Source organism: Neodiprion pinetum, chromosome 2, assembly GCF_021155775.2.
Source record: "Neodiprion pinetum isolate iyNeoPine1 chromosome 2, iyNeoPine1.2, whole genome shotgun sequence".
In the NCBI taxonomy this organism is placed as follows: domain Eukaryota; kingdom Metazoa; phylum Arthropoda; class Insecta; order Hymenoptera; family Diprionidae; genus Neodiprion; species Neodiprion pinetum.
In genome coordinates, this window is record NC_060233.1 from 27,676,685 (window position 1) to 27,700,368 (window position 23,684).

A 23,684-nucleotide genomic window follows, 5' to 3' on the forward strand; every position below is an offset into this window, starting at 1 on the left:
ACAGTGCATCTCTGGCTCACTCGGCTGCACAATATCGACGGATTGATGGGAAAAGTAATTGAATTGCCATCGGCAGTGGCAACTGAGTTGTTATGCTCCGGTATTTTATTTTAATTTTAAGGGACTTGGGTGGCCGGAAATCGATCGGTTATTTTAGTCGTTTTTTTTTGTTTTTGGATACGATTCGTACGTTCGTGAATTAATTATGCTCATAAGCTACAGAGAAATATAAAAACGAAATATTCTTGAATTATAAATAAAAACTTGAAGATCAATGCTTAGAATCGCTTTAACAAGGTTAAAAATTTAACAGATTTAGAAGATTTTACTGTCAGATGACTGATTTTATACGAAAGAATATTTTATACAAATTAACTCAATAATTTACCTCAACTTTCAGCACGCGGCCGTAAAATCGACAGTTAATTCGAGGCGTAAATTTGTTTTAAGCAACTACGTAACGAACAAGTCATGGTGTTCGGTTTTGGTAAATAAAAAAAGTCTCAAGATCTTTTAAAAACTTTTTTCAAACGCTTTTGCAACTCAATGATTTATCGTTAAGCTTTTAAATATTAGGAAGCGTCATTTTCACCGTAAAAATAATGAGTACGTTATACGACGGTCGCAAAATCGCAAAAATTATCCGGATTTTCGAAAAATTCAATCGCCAAAATTTTTTTCCTCACACAAAGTTAAACGTGATGATAATATTCGTTGATATCGAACCTGGCATTTAGATTCCGAATTAGAAACATGAAAAAAACGAAAGCTTTAAAATTACGTGAGATGAAAAAAAAACATCAGGGGTACTCCAAGAATATCTTCTGTCAACATTTATGATATTGTGTTACAATTTAGCTCTTCACGAGGAGTAAGAGATGGATTTTTTCATAACTTTGGATCATCAGATACTGAATTTGGTGCTAGTAGCTACAGCAATGAATATCACTTGTGTTTCACAGATTGACGATTGCCAGATGTCACGACTTAATTGCCGATCGAGAGTAATTACAGCGTGAAATGCGACCGAAATAAATACAATGTCAATTGTGGGATGCTGGACTTGAAGATGATTGGAGGAATAACGCTGAGCACAACAACCACGAAGTGAAATTATTCACCTTCGACATCTCGCCTGCATTTTCCACTGACCAATACAGTAAATCCAGTGAATGAATAAGAAATTCATTTCGAAACTTGGCAAAGAAAAGTATAAAGCTGCAAAATTTAATTAGTTGTAACTTTGCTGTTGAATTATTTGAAGGGAAACACGTTAGTTTCAAAAACTACCGTATCATTGGTGAAAAGGAGTATCTGAAACGAAACAAATGGAATTTCAAAAATTATTTCCATTTAAACTTCTCGGTGTATCAGTGTAAAATTTTATTCACAAAACCGAACGTGATATGGAGACAAATTCATCGATCGTAAGAAAAGAAAAATCTTTAGTTATCTGGATCAATCTGAATATTGATCCGCATTCATAAAATCAGCGAGACGTGGGTATCGTTGAAATAACGGTTTATATATTGTCAGAGTGACAAGAAAATGTATAAATGGTAATAATTTATTTTCTGGTTGTTACAACGTTGGATTTCACTTCTTCTTTTTTTTCAGTCAACTATACATTCATTCGCTTAAATAAGGCCGTGAAATCAATTTATTGTAACATCGACGTGAAATTATCGCGACAATCGTGAAAAAAAATGTAGTTGGAGTAACCGTGATAAAAAAAGAACAGTACCTAAAACATTAAAAATTTTCTGGTCAAAGTTACAAAACTAAGTTTCACTTCATATCCAGGACTATATTTTTTGGGTTATAACCGTAAAGTAACCGCAGCTGGAAATTTCTCTCAGCGTGGCGTGTTTCAGGAGAAAATTTCGCACGAGACCTCGCTCTGTAAAAGTAAGAAAAAACAGCCCTCTTGATCCATCGGCAAGGTTTTGCTCGTAGCAAGGTATATATATATATATATATATATATATATAAGTGGAGATTCAAGGGGGACTCTGGCAGGGATCCAACACCCCTAGAATCACCCCTAGAAACATGTCTGGCCTAATTTTCTATAGATTTATGTATAAAATACCGAGCCAATTCCTGACGTTTGCCCCCTTTTAATATTTAGATGATATGTATGCCGCGTACGTATCCCGACGAATCTGTAACCAAAGCGTGTTTTTCGTACCGTAAATCTCTGAAACTCGGCCAAATTTCCTTACTCATTTCTCCATCGATATTCCGAGTTAAGATATCGCTAATTAATTCGATACCTGAATAAGAAAGGATTTAAAAAAAAAGGAATGCAACTAATTTAAGTAACTGCTATTGCAGTGCGGTTGAAAAACTTGCTTTCTTTCTCAAGCCAAGAGTCAAGTAGTATATACATATCCATGGGTCGTTACATAAAAATTTTACCAATGCTAATCAACCCTCACGAGTAGTTTTGATTTCTTCACTGACTTTTTCATTTAGTTTCTTAATATACCTACGATTAGTTTGGTTTCTTTTTCTCAAACATTCTTAAGCCAGTTTAATCTTGCGATACTGGGTTTTCAATATTCACCTACGATTTTCTTTCATCTAACTCTTATATTTTTTTGCAAAAATTTGTTAGCATCAAAACGGTCGTGTGAGGCTGATTATCGCAAAGTGGCTATGTTTTTTTTTTCATTTCTTTACGGATTTGAAAGCCCTTAAGCCGTTTTATCAAATTCATCCAGTCGCTGTTTGATTCATTTCTATATCAACTTGAGCAAAGTCTGACCGTAATCATTCAAACTTTGCTTTGTATCGTTTCATATGATTTGCATAGTTATACTTAAAAATATGTCGAATTTACTTGACAAATATCTTAATTGAAAAACCTAATTTTCATACACTTCGAAACTCAAAATCGCAACGTGTCAATATTCAAAACTTTTCCTACTTCTCATGACTTGGAACGATTACGGAAATATCCGTTATTAGAGAATTCGTTAAGTTGAGAAATGGAGAGGTATAAAAAAATTTGAGAGATTGAAAGAACATCGAGTAACCTAAAATCAGAGGGACCCTGTTTTTCCATTAGATTATCAGTTTCCCTTGTATTATTGCACTCGCAAATTTGGGTTAATCTGCGAGTAGAATATCGAGCAGCGAATAGGACTGAAAATTAATTTAAAAGAGAGTGTGAGAGAAAGAGGCGAAAGGGAATCACCACGAGTCGTCTGTCAATCAGGAACGTAATTATAAAAGCCAATTAAAAGTTCGGAGTTAAATGATAATCCGGCAGGCCGTGAGTATAAAAGTCGTAAAAAGTACCTCGGAAGCGCCGGTTTCCAGCTAGAAAACTAATTTTCATTTTCTACCCAGAACTATGATTTTCGATTGTGGTAAAAAATGAAAATATTTAAGGACCGAGCGGTAACCGAGACTAAAAATTTCTCTCAGTGTACAATATTTAAAATTTCTAGGTCAATCAGACATCTGCTTGCGTCGCTGCTGAATGATTCGACGAGATTTTGTTTCCTTTGTAGGTACGCAACTCTGATCGAAACGTGATACTTTGGCGAGTATGTCGGAAACGTGTAGCATTATACCGGTACAACATCCACTGCAGGGAAGCGGGAAATATTCGCATGCGAAAACAACCCTCGGCTGTGTTTCCAGTCGTACGCAGTTCATTTCGTACATATTTGCGCAAGGTATTCAACGGACCCGAACGGAAATTTACCACGTTCGAAAAAAACGGTGCATAGCAAAACAAACGAAATTGAAAAAATACTTGAACGGAAAATGTACCGCAAAATTGAATGAAGGAAAAAGAAAGAACAAACAAACTCGATTCATGGAAATACGTGGAAATTTCTCACTCCCGTTGTTTGTTTCTAGAATTTCACACAAATTGGAAATTTCACGGGAAATTTCGATTTTCAAAGAAACGTAATTGGCACGGAGGTTTTTCAATCATTTTTTCAAAGATTCCTTATCTTGTATTCCCGTGAACGTGAAATAGATTTCGATGACAGATTAAACACAATTAAGATCTAACCATCAAGGAAGAAGACGTTTTTATATGGAAGACAATAAACGCAATTTTCATAAACGAGATAAATTTTGGTGTATAATTTTGTAGTTTCTTTCTGCTTAAAATTCGGCAAATATAATTCACTCATCGTCTGAAAAACTTGATCGAATCGAATTTACTCGTCAGATTCATTTTATTTGTAACGACGTTTCGCGAAACACCGATTTTGTAAAATTGCCGTTGACGAGTCTCCGATTGGTAAAAAATCAATCACGCCAATTACAGAGCTGAATTTCATTCAATCGAGTGAAATAGGATAGAGCATAAAACTAAATTGTCGCGATTGGAAATGGACATTTAATTTCTATCACAGTTCTCACTCTACTCCGATTCTATTTTGTGATTTGAAAAATCGCAGGTTTCTTGTTAGAATGTTTGACAGGCTTCCAAAATCGTGCACAAGCTTCACAGATAATATGATTCGATTGAACCTTCGTGAGAATTGTTTGTAATTATCGTGTTTCGCCGGATCCACATCCGAGGCCAAAAAATTCGCTCCATACGACGCGTAATACATTTGCCTTGATAAATATTCATCGCTTTTACTTCTGATGTCCTGATTCAAATTTCCCCAAGATTAAAGAATCACGAAACGCGCTGCGTTTCTCCTGATTTCTTTTTCGTTTTTACAATCCAGCTTTTACAGCGGCGTCGTTCCGCTGCTGGTATATATATATATATATACTTTTTTCCCGCAAAATGGAAGGAAAAATGTATAAATCTAGAATCCAATTACCTGTGACGAGATTTCGCATGCAGTTTTGTAAGGCAAATGCCAAGCGATTCTCCCCGAAAAAAATTTCAAAAGTACAATTTGGCTGTTTTCTGTTGAGTACGGAAAGCTTGCAAGAAAAAAGACCCGTGAGATTATTTACTCAACCGTTAATAATAACTCCTCCTGGTTTTCGTTATATTATATTATATTTCTGATCTGTAGAATATAACTTATCGTAATGATGTAATTGGTGCAAAATACCGATGAATCATAGTCACTTTTATTTTTATATATTCCCAATATAAAACTCAGCGTAATTTATGTGATATAATTCATCGTGCGCCAGTTTTCAATTGCAATGTAATACTAGCTGATTTAACAACCGCAGGTGAAAACGATGTATCGTTATTTATTTATTACTTCATGCAGCTGTGTATTATAAAATTAAACAACCGTGAATTCGTAAACAAACCTGATTTCATCCAATTTTTTTTTTTTTAAATAAAATCGATCTTAGAACTTACATGGAATTCGAAAAAAAAAAGTTAGAGAATCGGAAAGTAAAATTTTTCGTAAAGAATTCAATATTTCTTTACGAGGACCGTTCAAATAATCATACAAATAAATTCCCTCAAAACAAAAAAAAAAAAAAAAAATTGCGGAGGACATTTCGAAGATACCGAATATTTATCTACAAAATTATTTAATTCCTTTCGATTTGAAATTTTTACCATCATCCTACGTGTTAAAAAAAAAAAAAGATCTAACTCAGCTCTAAAAATATTCAAAGATTTCAAATTAAATATGTTAAAATTTGAATTTTTTTTTTACAGATTTTAACCACGACAGCTCTTTTATAATTTTTCAAATCAAAGTTGGACGTTTCGCAAGAGTTTTCTACTGTTTTTCTCTCTCTCTCTCTCTCTCTAACCTTTTTCGTCTGGCAACACGACAAATAATCTGCGGAGAAATTTTATTTCCCGTAATTGAATATCACTAACTCTATCTGCGCTTTCAGTATAATAATTAAATAGACGCAGCGTATCTACGTCACCACCCATCATACCGACATTGTCTAGGCAAATTTGAAAGTTCGTTAATTATATAATATCAGTCGCCGACGAGCCTGCAGCGTCGTTATCCTGTTTGGTCTATCGTTAAGGGCTGAAGCAAACTAAATTTATACGTATAATATTACACGTACAATATCTCAGAGGTTTGCACGAACACTAGCGCTCGAATAGTATTTTGCCGATAAGAAATTCTTTATTATTTTGACCCATCGTCATTCGAATATTTCTTTATGTTCTGGCGAACAAGAGTTGACTTTCTATAATTACGTAGAACATCGAATTTCCTTCAATAAAAAATAGCATCGATTTTTGCGTAATTTATATTTCTTTGCAAATAACCCGATTACTATCTATGTCAAAATACTTCTCAGCGCTACTGTACCTATGCACAAAGGGGTATAATATTATCATCCCTCGTATAAATCGTCGATAATTAAGCTAGATTCGACGATAATATTTAGGGAAGCCTGTTAATTAAGTCGCGAAACAGCTCGGGAAGCGGAAACTCTTTAACGATAATCACTGGGCTTAAAACAAAATGCTTACACAATTTCACCCCCGCAACGTTTATATAAAAGCCGATGTGCAGATGTGCCTAACGCATTTAGCATAATTGCAACGTTTACACATGCAATTTATGTACATTAATACTTATATACTTATCACCTGTGTGTATAATACAATGTAATTACCGGTCAATTTCTTTGTTTTATTTACGACCTTTTTTATTATTATTATCATTATTGTTGTTATTATTTTATACGTGTGGAAAATTCCTTGCCAACTTGACTTACGTTTGGCTCTGATTCCGATACACGTTTTTATTTATAAATATTTCTCTCATCCGCAGCAGATTCGTTTTGTGTAATCGTTATTTGTTTATAAATTTTGAACGATTCAAAGAAACGCCGCTTCGAAATATTCTGCGAAAGAATAATAAGCGTAGAATATTCTTTGCTAATTAGTGACGGTCATTATTGAACCACTTTTAGAATTGGAATAAATTGATTATATTATAATGTTTATTTGCTTAAACTCAAGACACTTTATTGAGTGTAACGTCTTTCAACTGTCTGTTATCGTAACTTGACACCAAGTTTTCGATACATTTTTCACAATTTTTAACAAGGAAATTCGAAAGGTTAAGAAAATGTGAGAAATTGAAAAAAGGTGAATAAATTGATAAAATTTTTTTTACTTCGTTACTGTTATTATCTATCTTTCTTCATTACTTGGGTAATTATACTGCAGCTTGCGTGCAAGTTCTTCTGTACTTGCATTAAAAGTTACCTACTGAAATTTCAGTCAAATTGCAGACGCGTAATGAGAGCTCGTTTGATTCAGTACGGTCGTGTATTAGCGTGTTCCCAATTTTTAACAAGGGAAAAGCACGGCTGTTTCATGAAATAATTATCCTCTGGAAAATAAAACAAACAAAATTGCTCAATAGTGGTTAAAAATGCTATAAAACGGAGAATATAAATCTAGGAAAAATTAAACGCGTGATTATTATCGCTTGAAATAAAAATTTCGTTTAGCCCCTGAATTATTTAAGAATTGAAATATTTTGGATGTGAAACGAATTCACAGATCTTTTAAAATAGCTTTACGGTGTGTGTAGAAATAAATGCACAAATCCCATTGTTTCAAAGAAGAAAGCGAGATAGAAAAAAAAAAACCTACAACGTGATAGACAGTTGAATTTTTTTTTCTCCTGATACACGGGGTGTAAAATTATTCTCTGTTTCTTCAGACGAGAATCCCAATTTTTCTGCCTTCTCTGTTCTGGATCGAGCAGAATTTTATACGAGATTGGGATTGAACTTGATGTGTTTCTTTCACCCGAGAAGTGACCCCTGAGTTGTGAGCCTAAAAAATATACAGGGTCATAACTCGCGTTCCATTCGGTGAAAGGGGTGCAGTCGAGGAGTTTGAACCCGTTCCAAATTTATCTCAATTTCCTTTGGGAATCTTTATTGCTTCGAGAATATAGGAAGAGGAGAAACAAGAGTTTTTACTCAAGGTTTAGAAGAGAGAAATACTTCGAAAACTGTAAACATGAAGCAATCCAACAACTTTCGGTAAGATTTTCAGGTTCTAAATTTTTAGTTGGATTTGTTAAGGTTACAGAATAAACTCCGTACTTTTCAAATTTCGACCTGCACCGATAAATGTATTTCAAATTTGGAGAGTTCAGACTTTTTTCAGAATTAAATACACACAGGAAGTGCTAAAAATTAGAAGATAAACGTTCGATTCGAAAACGCAACAAAACTGATAAAGAAATTGGACGATGACACCAAAGCTTCATGACACTAAAGCGACGTGAATAATCTGAAAAAGCAGATGTCGAAATTAGATAGTAGAAAAAAGATTGACGAGAATAAAGAAGGTTAAAAGAAAAAAAATTACGGGAATATGGAGACAGAGTTGAGAGATAACGAAATTTGAAAACTCACCCTTGCAGACTATTTCGGAAAATTATTCCCGATAAAATTTCATTAACCGGGACTTCCTGGATCACAAAACCCGACGGCTGTATCTCTCACTAAACTGTTTTACGATTAGTACCAAATATCTATTTCTCCGAAAATTTTCCACCACCTGTGTCCGGTTCGATCATATTCAGTTGATCGTGGAATATCAAAATTATTTATACCCGCAGTTGCAGGAATATATTGAGTCGAAATTCGAGCTTGTTGCTATTTCAGTATATTCACGGTTCGTTTATTTCTCCTTCCCCTCGTTTGCACTCTTCTACTTGAATAATTTCCCTTATTTCCTGCCTCGCGTGCTCTTGTATTTATATTCTATCGTTCTCACTATATTATTCACCTCCTTCTGTTCTTTATCTTCTATCTTTCTTTATTTATCTAAAAGTCCTTACACCGGTAAATTTTTCATCAACTCTTCCAGCTCGCTTCCTCGCTTTTCCCTCTAACAGGGAGATAAAGCGAAAAATTTCAAAGCTTGTTTCGACGAGGTTTCATTGCTCGAATCCGTACCACAAACTTTCACTCGACGACGATATTTTTCACAAAAGAAAAAAAAACAAAAAAAACAAAAAAAAACTCGAATTTCAATCACAAACCACGCTGCAATTATCCAGTTAAATAATTATCCGGGGTTTAATTTTTAACGAAGTCAAAAAGTCACAGGGAAGAAACAAATTTCAATCACCGATTTAATACGTGAAAGCTTCTCTCACTTTCGGTACGTTGATTGGCACAGTTTCGGTTAGTCTTGAAAACAATCCGCTCTCTTTTCTTCTGATTCACTTTGAAATCCTTTTCGATAATTCGCATAAATCTCAGTGCGGCAAATTACAGTTAACATGAAATATTTCCAACAAATATTTCCTCCAGCTCAATCAATAATTTCTCCGAACGTTTACTCGTTCTATATTTTTGCTATCCATTTTCTCTCGTGTCGATGGCGATGAGCTGTGTATAAAAAATCCCACGTTCCCCTCACATTTTCCCCTGTTTCCGTTCTCGACTTATTCCTCTTCCTCTAATTCTTCCTTTCTCTATTATCACACCTCGGAACTCTACGATCCGTACTCACGTCATTCTCCGCTTCGTCTAGCACCGTGATACATTTTTCGTACACTGCGAAAATTCTCTCGCACGTGAGTCGGTGTCGGACGAACAGAAAAAAAATAAAAGAAAATACTAAGCACACAGAATCGACGCTCCGATATCCAGAATTCGAAATTCAAATTCTCCCGCCGCACTTTCTCCTCACCTTGAACGATTTTATCCGCCTCACGCGATATTCTGACGCTGCGAATTTGAAGAAAATTCGCGATATCGTATTTTTCCTTGGTTATAATCGTACGATAATTTTATTCCTTCAACCGCTCGACGACTTTTCTCCCTTTTTTTTATTTTCTCTCGACAATATTATCGAATTATCGTTACTTCTTTCCTCTCCCACAGCCTCGATGGCAAAAACTGGAGTGTGCAAAATAGCAGCCGAACCGATCCGATCCGTGCTGTTCGGCGCCGCAACGCGTCTGGCAGGCCGATGAACGGAGAGCAAGTGGTTCAATTTCGCGGGACGCGGACGGGCGTCGCGACGCCTTTTGCGCCGTCGCCGTAGACGAGGCTCTGGCTACATTCAGCCTTGTCTACTGACATAGAAATGAGCAAACATACAGGGAATTATTTATGCATGTGCTCTAGCCACGGCTGGAGACGCGTGCGTGTACAAAGTGAGAGAACGTACGAGACAAAGTAAAAAACGAATGAATGACGTGAGGAAAAATTGATGTATTCGGGTTACTTGCGAAAATGAGAAACGACGACGCGGACATTCTTGCTTGTGTTAAGTTACTCGGGAATGAAAATTTAAACGGTTCTCAATCGAATTAAGTCGAACCGATGGAGCAATTAATTTCATTTAAATTTTACACTTTCATGCATAATTCAGATACGGTTGGACTGATTTTCTACAAAATGGAAACGGTTTTGAGTCAAATTAAGTCAAACCGATGAAGCATACTTCATTTATATTGGTTTATACGTTTGTGAATTTTTACATATCTTGATTCACAGATGCTGGACCGATTTTTTCTCAAAATCTAGTCACTTCTTAGTTGATAATGAGAACAGCTAAAAATTGACCGAAGGTAGTCGAGGATTATTTCGTGCACTTGAATACATGGCCAAGATATGGTGAGAAGTCAACTTTTCATTTCTGAGGTGGTTAAAATAAGTTTCAGTATCGGGTCCTCAATGAATACAGTTTACAGGTTAATGAGAATCGGTTTATTGGTACATAAAGGTCGATAACAGCGATCAATGATCGTAAGGATCCTTAAGCCTGCTAGATATTGCACAGCTACCAGAGGTGAAAAGAGCGCATCACAATTTCTTCAAATGAGGATAAATCGTCGATCGTAGATCGTACTCGACCCATTTTCTCACCTTCTTCCTTCCATTTCGCTCTAGCACTGGGGGTGATTTTCTCATGCGCCAAGGCTTTGCCAGCAGATTCAATTTTGAGATGATAAACTTGTGGTTTAGCAATAAATCTATCGTTGTTACCGAAAATCCAAGTCAGATGATCCACGGTGAATTCGTTCGCGAATAAAATGAGCTTTCGTCAAGTTTTCGGTGAAAAATTGTAAAACAATATTGTATTTACGGATTTTGTTACTATAAAAACATTGTCTTTGCAAAGTTGATAATTAGGGGTTTCAATTTTTTACTTCTCTCGCATGGTGTTTTTAAATTAAACTTACAGGTATGACCGGAACAACTTCAGAGACACTTTGCAAGGCTTAATTTAATCACGTTTTTGTTCCAATGGTTTTTCGACTTGAATTATCGTCCCACACATTCCTGAATTATTTCCAGCCCACAAATTTTGAACTAATAGTGAAAAAGAAAAAAAAATCTCTCACGTACTTCTTTTAACGTGAAATTTCGAAAAACTTGAAAGTAAATGAAGTGACGAGAATTTCAAATTTTTTTGTCGCCTTCTTCCTTTCATTCTGTCCGTTCTATTTTCTCTCACTTTAGGTGTATATTTGCGCAAAGCTAAGCACTCTTTCGGCCAAGCTCAAGTTGGCCTTGCAAGCTAACCGTTAGCTAAGTACGAATACAGCGGACTCGAGCCGTCGCGCCTTTGGAGAGCTTATGGAAATAGAGAGGTGAGGTTAGAGTTTAGAGTTTAGACAGGGCGAAACAGGGAGTTGAGTTCCAATTCATAATTCGGGCCGGAAGCCGTCTGTTTTGTACAGTTTACAACCGTTTAGCTCGGACTCTTGACTATGCAGTCTGTATTTAACGCCTTCGTTGGTTAGAAACGGTACATTATGTCACAAGGGAATAAAGTCGACTTTTATTCCCGTGTTACATATCGGACTTTATTTCCGACTCAACTCTGGCCGCGATATTTATTTGAAAATTGGGAGTTTTAGATTCGCCTCATATTTCCCGCAAACGCGTTTTAGAGGAAAATATTCCACTTTCGTCCCGGTTTTGAGGTCGAAAAAGTTAACTTTATGGTTGAATCGGGGATAAATAGAATTATCACTATCCCCAATTTTTTCAGACAGAAGTTTAAGACTTATTTTCTTCACTTCAAGTATTTGCAAGAAACGAAAAAAATCGGTGGGCATAATTTTCCGGAAATGTCCGCACATAAATTCGAATTATATGAATCTCGCCTGCATTTTGTTTCTTGTAAGTTATCGTTTCGTCGGAAAATTAAAATCAAGGTGTAGTCAATGAAATTGGTGAAAAAATTTTGATTTCGGGTGATTTAAGAATCAGGTGTTTCAAAATTATACGTAATATTTTACACATATTTTTTTCAGATTAAACTAACTCGAGATTTTTTTGAAAAATTACACTATTATTGAAACTCTCGCTCAGGAAAAAATGTTCGATCATTGCGATAAAGCTTCCGTGTTGAAAAGAGAAATTAGAATAATGTTTTTCAAAGTTGACCCGATTTTTGAACCGATTCAATTACTTCTTAAATGTTGATTCCAACAAAACAACATTGTCTTCGATGACATCTGTTCGTCTCGTTAATTTTACGATTCTTCAAGACACCGAGTTCGTTTTTACACATAAAGTTTTTATATCCTGATCCACGGATCATTTGATATTCCGCAGAGCTCGAACCTAATGTCGTGTGCAACGCGTGTTTACTCAAGATTGTAACACGTCATTTTATTTGGCGTACAACGCGCGCATAATTAGCGGTCATAAACGCGCGACGAGATTCAAGGGAATCGAATGTGTCGACGTAAGAGATACTCGTAGACCGGATCTGATGTATATCTAGTGTAGCACCTATAAAGCGTTTGTCACAGAGGCGATAAGATAGCGGTTACCCAATTAACGCACCTCGCACATATCTAATTACGATCAACGTCTTCGTTAGAATTACCATTCCGCTGTACCGTATTGTGTAATTTAGTCTGAAGGCATAATTAAAGAGGAAAGGGAAAGAGGAGAGAAGAAGTAAAAAGTAGAAAAAGTTAGAATAAGAAATGCGAAGAAATTGAAGCGGAATCGAATCCTTGGTTTAAATTAACAATCCTGAATTTATGCACGAATGAATATTAGTATTATTATTGCTATTCAATTGGATTCCAGTCCCTGTAATATTCGAGAAAATTATCAAAGCGGTATCTATAGAAATGTTACTTGCGTTATACAGAATACAATTCACTCGACGGCAAATCGTCCTACAAATTCAAACCAGTCTTCCGGTACAAACAACACAAAGCGGTTGGCTTCTGGTGATGAATGAAATGTTTTTGAACACCGTATATAGTGTACAATATTCATACAAGTGTATATATATATGTGTGTACTCTACAAAGTACACATCACTTCGCTTATGGGTTGAGCTATTGTATGTCCAAGCAAGTAATTATTAAAACTCATTCGTCGTTCCGCTTTACGTTGAAATTTTTTCATTCGCATTTTCTCGTTATTCTTGATACTTTTCATTGTCCGTGCGCAAGGTGAATTTTATTTCTTCGGATTTCCCTACGAGCGAAAATATCTGCGAGGAAAACAATTTATTGCATTATTATACGTATAAAAACATGATTATTATTATTATTATTATTATTATGGCAAAAATGTAAAAAAAATATTGATATAGATAACCGAAATCCTAACTTGGACAAAGACAATTCCAACAGAAACCCGAATATAATTGAATCGTTGAATGCGTTGTTGAAAGAATTGCGCACAATTGTTTACAATTGGATGTGTGCTACGGGCGAGTTTCCAATTTTAGGAATTCGTATCAGATGTTTGCTTTTCTTCTCGGCATTACGTGTGTTTTGTTGACAGCCCTCCTGATGCGCTGTATTTGTATTTCGATGATTAATTACACAAGAGCTACAACCCACCGATACATTATCAATAAATAAAAGATTCTCCCCGATGCAAATTTGATTTGTTTTATTTTTGTTCTCACGAACAACAGTAGGTGATTAGTTGTAAGTGAAAGGGTGATGTTATAATACTGTAGCAAACATTGCGTGGTAAACAAAATTTACCCACAGCGTGGAAAGTATTTATTTTATTTATTTATTTATTTTTTTTTTTGCGTCTGTCAAACAATTTGCGCAGTCAAGGTAAAATTTTCAAGAAAGACAATCTTTTTATACGTGAAAACTTTTTCCCATACAAATACAAAAAATTATATCCAAACATGCTGCGTTAAAAACATTAATTTATTTATTTCTTTTTGTTTTTTTTTTTTTTTTTATTTCAACCATGTAAGATTCGAGTAATTTTTTAATTATACGCGATTCGCTTTACCGGATTTTTTTCTAGGTATTACATATCTAGTGACTTTATTCCCAGAAATTTGTGAAATGTGACTCAACTTTTCATTGCAGTAACAAATTTTTGTAACATTTTATTTTCCATGAAAAAATAATTGCTGTTACAATGCTCATAGAAAATTTTTCGATTCAGCGCAATGATTCCTACAACGATAATAAATATTTTCGCAAAGAATAATCAAATTCTTTCCAGACATTCCGAAATAATTTTACATAATTTTCGTATGCTTGGGCATTCACAAAATCGCATAATCTTATCGGTAATTTAAACGTTACTTTTCGAATAGTTGATAAATTTTATTGAAATATCAATTTCATTAACGGTTACAAAGTTTTCAAGCCAATTTAAACCCCGGGTATATACTCTCGCGTATTTATCGGAAATTCGATTTTCGCCGAGGCTTTTGCCTATGAGTTTCTTGTTTACGGTATAAGTGATTTTCCTTTCACCCCCTCGCAATTTACGGAGAGGGAGTGACAATTTTGCGAAATACGAAGGGTCGACGTGCAGATACATCTACACGTATATTCCTACTAATATTATAAATGCGAAAGTGTGTTTGTCGGTTTGTCCTTTGACGCAGCAACGGAGCAACGGATCGACGTCATTTTTTTTCATAGAGACAACTCAAGAGCCGGAGGCTGACATAGGCTATATAAGTTATTGAAAATGGGTTTCGTTAGTTGAAAAAGTGTTAAAAATATGATAAATATGTTGTCTTTTGATATGGAATTCCCGTGGAAATTTTTAACGTCACCGCGAAATGGCGGGTATAGCGTGGCCTACCTTACCATCCGAGCCGTTTCAACCTGAGTTAGCTAGATGGCGTTGTCGGCGAGTCAGCGCCATCTTAGTGGTACGTTCACCAGATGGCGTTTATCTCTCGCGATTGAATTGGAAACATATTCGAAGACGACTCGGTTGAATCGGTAATAATTAATCGATTGTTTTGTGTATGTTTGAAACAGTGCATCGAAGAACAAAATTTCCTAAATTTCAGTACGTGGTCCTGATAACGGAGGAGTTTATATTTCATCCAAATTTTATCTACGTCAGGTAAGAATATTCATTTATCTTTCATTTATTACGGCAAATCGATACTTGGTCAGACGTTGATAATAATTGATACTGTATTGCGTCGTTCGTGTGAGTGAAGAAGAAAAATCGATATTGCGGTAACATAACCAAAAATAATCGATGTAACATAAAAACGATTATTTTTTACTATTCTTACCAAGTACATGTGTACGAGCGTATGCAGATACACAAATTGCGATGTGGTAATATGCGTCGTATTTTCACACAATTTCGACCATACCCTCGATAATAATAAGCGTCAATCAATACGGCTCAACGTATATGTAATATACAATATAGATACGTATATTATGTACACAGGATATGTATAACAAAAGGCCGGGCGACGGTCCGACGTTCCGCAGACACGCGAGCAAAAGAACCGCGGAAGAACCGTAAATCATCGTTAATCGGTACCCTGATATTGTACACCTTCTATACATCGACTAATAACCGCGTGTCAGCGGCGTCGGTCGCATGAAAGGAGAGGAAAAAATAGGTGAAAAGAGAATATCTCACCTGTGTAAGACAGGCAACTGTCGTTTCGTTTCTTATTGTACGATTATTGGTTTTGTTACTTTTTTACGACATCCAAATCGTCCGAATTATCGTATTTTAATTCATTAATACGCCTTCTGAAATATTAATAAAATTTAAGTAACTAACGTTGAAAGTAGTTGGATAGGAGTGAAATTTTTTTGCGTTGTTGGGTCGACGGTGACACGAAACATCGAATTTTGATTAACATACCCAATTTCTCAAGACGATATTATTCCATTCGAGTTATTGAACTTCGTTTTTATCCTGATTTAAATTCCTCGATTCTTTGGCTTCGATTAAAATTAATTTGTTCTCGTATCTTGAGCTATTTTTGCATGATTTATCGGCGCGTTCTCTGATCGTAGTGTGATCCGTTGTATTGCGACTGAGCTCCTTCGATTATAATCGAGGATGAGAATTATCGATGATTGGCGAAAAGAAGATGAGAAAATTAGGGCAATGTTTAGATTTGTTCAAGGTCAGGTATAAACTATTAGTCGATGATTGAAGAGGAGAATTAAATAAGACATTAAATAATTAAATGCCCTTTCCTCGAGAAAAAAAAAAAAAAGAAATCACTCTCTTCACATAATATTTGCCTTGGCACGTACACGCTTTCTGAGGCTGTTTTTCTGCTTTTCTGCTTGCTTTTTTTTTTATTGCATTCACAGCCTTATTTAATTCTCCCCTTAATTTTTGCACAAGCTATTCGACAGAAGATTTGAATGCCAATATATCGTAGATTTACGTAGAATCTCAGGCTGCTCAACAACGATGAAAATTCAATTACGTGAAATAACGCTGAGTAATTTTAAATCAAATTTCACAAATTCCGTAGATATCAGTGAAATAAGGTCCGGTTTGTTTTATATCAATTTATCTTGGAATTCTTATGTTAAATTACGTCACGGGCTTCAGATTTTTCGACAAAATTTTATTACTATTAAGTATATTGCGAAGAGAAAAGCAAGAAAATTATGAAACATTCCTTCCGTTTCGTTCCAAACATATATTCGCAAGTTTCAAAAGAGTCGACAACTTTGGCGATATGAAAAATTATCAGATAATTGTGCACAAGGTAATGAGTCTGAAATTTTTTATTGCGAACGGCTTTAAATTTCTCACATGAATTCTCTTTGAATTGCATCCTGCTGAAAGTTTTGTGAGCTTTCATCTTACCTCTGAAAAATTAAAGAAAATACGGAAAACAAAAACTACTAAACTCTGAAGCCAAAACTGCTTATTTCAGTAGTTAACTTCCAGCACTATTTTTCTAATACAACAGACTTTTCAAATTCCACGATTTTTGTGAACGTTATTGCCTGGGAATTAAAATTCACGGTGTGATATAAATAGTGCAATATAAAAAAGACACTGAATTAAAACGAACGGTGAAAACAAATGAGACAAAATACAGTTGACGAACAATGTTTGTAAAAGTAATCACTCTGATGGATAGAAAGAGTTATAAATCAACCGTTGGAATCCTAGCAGCGTTGCGTTTATTTTCCCACGCAATTCTTTTTTCGCCGAAACGAGGCTATTATACAGATAAAGTTCAATAGATTGTTTCTAGGAATCGCAGGGTAAGATTTAGTGTAACGGCACTGATTATAATATACGAAATGAGAACCGTGGATAAAAAAAATGAATATGCCTCGACTTTATTGCTATTTTCTCTAATAATTTGTTTGTCATGCAAACTTCCTCTCGCATGGATTCCGGAAATTTGACGAATCTACACCGAGAAAATTGTTTGTTTCAAAAAAATAAATTCTACGTTAACACGAACCTATTGGATACTTTATTTATCGTGAGCAAGCAAGTTTTATTTGACCGGATTCGAGTTCACTCACGGCTCGAATGAAATTTCCCGACAAAAAATGAATGTTGTAACAGTTTAACATTACGGTAATGTTTTTGTTGGGATAATATCGTCTGAATTTGAAGTTACTTTTGAAAAACTCGACCTTCTTATGAAATTATTTAAAGGTTATCTGTATTCTTAAATTCTATTCAGTGGGGGGAAAAAATTAGCAACAAAAGCAACCAATCTTTGGGCAATAAATTTCCGCCAGCCTGACGGCTAGTTTCAAATAACGTGATTTTTCACACCAAGTAGTTATTGTTCAGTTTAAGAAAAGGTGATAATTTATACGGACGATGAAATGTTTAGTAAACACTTCCCAAATGCCAAGATCTGAAAATATTGCACCTTATTACAAACATAATTCAGCTGAAAGCTCATTTCTCAGTGACACGTTAACCGCGGGGGATTTAGCGATTTTGCAAAACGGAAGGACGCAGCTTTTCGCCCCGCCGCGTTATTATACATTCAAACCACCGAAGTCACATCCTCGGTACATTTTCCGCACACGATTTTATCCAATATATTAAAGCAGTGAGTATTAATTATGAGTGTAATTTATTACTCTCGAAATCGAGAAAAAAAAGACAAAATTATCTGCGATCCACGATTTTTGCGCTTGTCGTTGCTGCGATTCATTTTTGTATCAACATTGCGAGCGTTATACAGATTGCAATTAAATCTACAGTACGCGTGACAAGGTTCATACTTTGAGAATTTTGTCAACGTTTTGAGTTCATCATTTTTCGCGATCCTCTTAATTCTCTGCATTCTTGCAGAATTTCAACCTGATTACGTGTAGTTTTAGTAGATTCTTAATATTTTATACAACAGATCGAAAAGTGTCGCAACTTAGTGCTACTTTATTTTAAAGTGGTATCCACACCTGGAAACGATAAAACAAAACATTTTTGAAAAAAAAATTTCAAGGAAACTATTGGAATTATCGGATCGAGGTTTTTACTGGTTAAAAATATAAACTTTTAAGAAAATTTTCAATTTCATTTCTGTCTAAGAATGTTGCAAATTCACAGAGTTATTGAATCGTCGACAAAGTGTCGTAAAAAATTTTTCTACAGCGTTACCAGGTAGCGTTTCGTCAAAAATTATTTAAAACACAAAAATCAAACAGGGTATTAAAATGGATACTATTATCTTGTCTTTGTATAATAGTCGATTAGAAAAATATCAGGTTTTGACAAAACGGTGGTCGCTTGAACCGAAGAAGCAGATTTTCAAGAAAACACTCGTTCATATTTTTGATAGTGAAAAAAACGACTAAAGATTTTTTTTTTCAAATTCTATGACAAGTACTAGATAATTACGTGTACAACAACCACAGGAAATTTCGAGCTAATCCGTTCAGTGGTTTCCGAGATATTTTTGGTACCAGTTTGAAAAATGGAGTTTTGAGAAAAACGCGTTTGAAAATGTTTCGATATAATTTGAACGACTGCGGCGCCACTGTGCATCGTTTTTGAGACTACCTTCCAAATTAGTTGGTCAAAGCTTTCGGTACTGTTCTGTGTATAACCACGAACACAGCGCTCCAGTAAAGTGTCCTTGCTAAGACCTTCGTACGTCGGTTTGATGACCTTCGAAATCGATTCCGGTAATGCCAAATAATCGTGACGAAAATTACGCAGTTCCCCTTTCGCTCTTGATTTACCGTCAGGGTTGGTGTCTGTGAAACTGTAATAGTATAAAGTTGTTCGTATCGCTTTCTTCGTATTATCCTTGGAATCACTTGAGGAGAGTACAATTTCGAAATTTTTAGGTGAGTTGAAAAATTAACGACGGAGCCAGGAATCGAACCTGGTATCTAGAGATGCTTTGCCGGAGACTTACTCCACTAGACCACCTAGCCGCCCTGACTACACTGTCATTAATTTCTCTCATCACCTGTATTTCGAAATTGTTTTTGTTTTCGTGTGCCATTGAATTTGTTTACATTTGAAATTCGTCGCAGAGACACATTTTAGACTTGTGTGTGAAGCTTGTTGGTATGTACACACATATGCTGTAAGTGGCTATTAATGTGAAATTAAAATTCACTTTAGCCATTTACTTTTGAACGGCTGCGCGTTCATTTTGGCGATATGAGCTACGCATATCATATTTTAGCGAGAAAAATTTGCTTGAGGAGAGTACAATTTCGAAATTTTTATGGAATCACTTGGAATCACTGTGTTTTCGAATAGCTGAGCCACAGCAGACGCTCAGCTTGACTATCATTTTTACAGTCAATTTTTTTCTGCCGCCGATACGTGAATTTTTTTTCATGCATTCTCGAAAACGGCTTCCCATGCGCTTTTGCACGGACAAACCCAAACGCTCTTTTTTATAATATTTAAGTCTCGCCGTACGGTTGCGCGTTAATTAATCCTACATACGTTTCAGAATCACCATCCTCAAAGCAATCAGTGTATTTCCCCGAGTGCCTTTCAATGGATCTTAAAAACGGTTCCTTCCTAGCGTCGACTCCCATCTTGCCTGCGAATCCTTCGTGATTCGCCAGGCAATTTCCTTCGAGTTCAAGTTTTCGTTCATTGTATTGCTCGGTATTGGTGCGATTACTACAGTATTTACGTGCAGAGCTAAAAATGGACCTCACAATAATGTCTGAAACTGTTTTCGAGAAGTGGCATCTCAAAGCCAAAATGGATCCGAGCACAATAAGATCGAAAGGACGGTCAGGCCGTGCTTCCTGAGAGGCTCGTCTCGCTGCTGTGCGACCCAACGCGGCAGGACGCGGCATGACGCGGCAGGACGCGGCAGGACGCGGCGCGGCACCTGTTCAACGAACGGTTGTACTCTTTGGGCTATAACTTTGTAATTTTTTGAAATTTTTACCTGAAATTTTCACCATACATTCTTAACATATCAAACTTGAAGTAAATGTAAAAGATACGCTGCCTGTGTTCGAAGAATTTAAATTTGCTAAACCAAGAGAACCGTTTTTAAGCTATGGACAAAAAATTCGATTAGGTCTAAGAAACAATGAGTTGTTTTGTGAATTGAATAATCGGATGAAATTATTTTTCTTTACACTCGATTACAACTCGTGCAATTAATGGAACAAACTGGATAATTTCAAGTAAACTTTATAAATTAGAATCAAATATAGCTAAATAGTTGGTCAAAGAAGAGATATTTATTTCTGTTGAGGATTATTTCTGATGTAATAAAATCGTTGATTTTGGTTCGAGATTGTATTCGCTTCATATGAAAGTATAAATTTTTTTACGTATTTTAAGCTCATTTGAACGCTGTTGAAAATTTTCCTTTTTCTCACACCTTTGATAAATTAACCTTAACAGTTTAAGTCCAGCATAACATTTTCGAGATAGCTTAAAATTGGAGCCGTTTGTTAACTTTTCACGAAAATCAGACCAGCAGTTTTTAAGACAATCGACAAGAAACTAACAAACAAAGGCACTTTTTTCAACATAGCTTTGTACAAACGTAGATTTCCAAGAAGACTGGCGTCTGCCGAGTTGAAAGAGGATTAAAATTAACAAATTCTCGCCATCTGCAGAGAATTGCCGGCAACCCTTTCACTCGTATCCCCGTGTAAAGAGGCAAGGTCACACAAGACTTTGGCAACTTTGTCCCTGTTTGCAGACAGTACAAAGATCATGTCATACTCCTACCGTTACCGACTGAGCAAACTCACTCTTTGTCTTCCTATACCAAATAAACAAACCAACTGAAAAGGTTGAAATTTCGGCGGTGCATCATATACACATACACCGATACACCGCTCAAATTTGAACCCTTTCCATTCGTGTTTTCATTCAATATAACCAAAAAAAAAAGGCTCGGGTTGCTCGGTCGGTAAATGTAGGCGTACTACGTGGCCTTAATCCGCTCTCTCAATCTGACCTGCGGACCCCGAGATGCTGCAGTCTGCATACTCTCGACGCCTTTCACACGCGAAATCTATCCATGAATCTTCAGGAACCATTCAGCACGAAACCTGCTTTACTCTCTGCTCCGGCTGTCCAATATTTTCGACGACTAATGTGCGTGGGCGGTTATACTTCGTGTCACGTCATACTGTGGTGTCAACTTTCCATTTTTTACATCACTGTTTCGTATTAGGGAAAATACTCGCTGAGAAATTGAAAATTTACAAAGGGGTTACGATGCCTCGGTTGAAAAATGATTTTTCTCACGTGATAACCTGTTGAAAAACATCTTTTTGACAGGTAAAAAAATTATTCCTCGTCGCTTATACAGACAGTGCGAGGCTGGGAAGATATGTGACTGAATAGAAACTGCCAATTTTTATACGAACCCATAGACAAACGATCCCATCACTACCAACGCGTACAAGTTTTTTCGCTTTTTTCATCTACCCAAAAATCTTCCATTCGTAACAAATAACGATTGATTTATTACGCTCGTACAGAAATTTTCCGATAGATTTATATTGAGATGTCGGAATAATTGTAGCTTGATGTTGAACACACTTTTTTGATAACGATAAAAAATTAATATCGGCGCTGCTAATTCAACAACAATTGCAGTTGTCTTGGCGTTTCGATATTGTTATAAAAAAAAATGAATCTCTAATTTGAGATACACGCCAATTATCATAGTAAGTAGCCTGTTCAATCGTAACGTTAACTTCTCAAGTATCTCAAAACATTCTCATTATATAAAGTAACCTTCGTCGACCAGAATTATTCAACACCAATTTTATTTCGCATTGTAATTCTTTCGCCCAATACTTCCCGTAATCATTGTACCAAGCGAAAATGCGAGAACTCGAAAAGTTCGCCAAAACATATTCCAACTCAACTCGCCAATCATGCGAAGCGTGGAAATTCGAGCATCTGCCTTAGAATCAATATGAAAGAAGTATATATATGATTTAAGTTTGCTCATCACTGGTCAATTATCACAGTCAAAACCTCAGGCTGCCATTATCTTTATGCTTTCGTGAACGTAGACCATCGTGATGTACGGTAGATTTGAATCACTGCAAAAATCTTCGAGAAAACTCAGATAGCACAAAATTTTAACATACATAAGTTGAAATGACATTCGGCAGTTATCCTAAGAATTTAGACGATCTTGAAGTTCCTTTTCGGCAGTTTGCAGAATTCTACGTGAAAATTTTTCATTCTTCACCACTCGTGGTTGAAAAATGTCAAAAATCACGACGTGACGCTGCTATGATAATTCAGCGATCACCGAGATTTAGAATGGGGAGGTAAAAATATAGAAAGATCTAAATATTGAAGGGCCACAATATCGAACTTTTAAAGAAGCAAATACTCGATTTATACAATTCAAAAATGTTGACAGTAGGAATATGAGAATAAAAGAATAGAATGAACATAGAATGCCGAACTGTAGAATCGTTAGAACTTCTCTCGATAATATAGAATCGTATACAGATTCTCAATGTTGTCATTCTATGTTTCTGTATTTCAAGTTTCTATATTAACAATTTTCTATACCGAGACTTTCCAGATTTAAAAATTTTATGAACATGATTTTTACGCATCTATAAAAATTCGATATTCTGGTCCTTCCGTCAATCGACAATTCTAGTTTTTTAATTAGACGTAAAATAATTCTAGCGTATAATCAGGTTGGCGATAAACGTTCAACGGTTCCATTCGTTTGTAATTATACATATCATAATTGTAACGCCGTGAGTACCGTGTGTATTTTCCTCCAGCCCGATAACCAGACAACTTTGTCCATAAATTCGAAACTTAATCAGGCTTAGACTTTCCTTATTTGCATAGTTATATTATTATGAATATATTTTGCCAAACAAATTGCTTAGTATAATTCGGAACGTGGGCTTATACATAATACGCAGTGTGCATTGTCAGCTTGGTATTTGACTGCCGGTAACTTTTTCAATTTTCTTTGAAACATTTTGCATTACTCTCGTTTTGATTCATTTCGTTTATCTCTTTTTCAATTTTTACACGTCGATAATATTTGTGTTCCATGCAATCATAACATTGTTATTTTTATGAATAAT

At 35.6% G+C, this 23,684-nt stretch overlaps 1 protein-coding gene across 8 annotated transcripts in view; it reads right to left on the reverse strand.

Moving 5' to 3' along the window:
- Window positions 1-23,684, reverse strand: part of LOC124211741 (cysteine-rich venom protein DIS1) — an 87,102-nt gene that overhangs the window by 61,999 nt on the left and 1,419 nt on the right. For 2 of the 8 annotated variants that reach the window (XM_069133496.1, XM_069133495.1), the window contains exon 1: window positions 9,608-9,896. The exons of 2 other annotated variants lie outside the window; for them this stretch is intronic. The gene's annotated coding sequence lies outside the window, so the exon portion shown is untranslated. Of the gene's footprint in view, window positions 1-8,319; window positions 9,897-23,684 lie in introns of those variants that run through there. 4 more of the 8 variants (XM_046611096.2, XM_046611097.2, XM_046611101.2 and 1 more) reach the window with 2 other exon arrangements.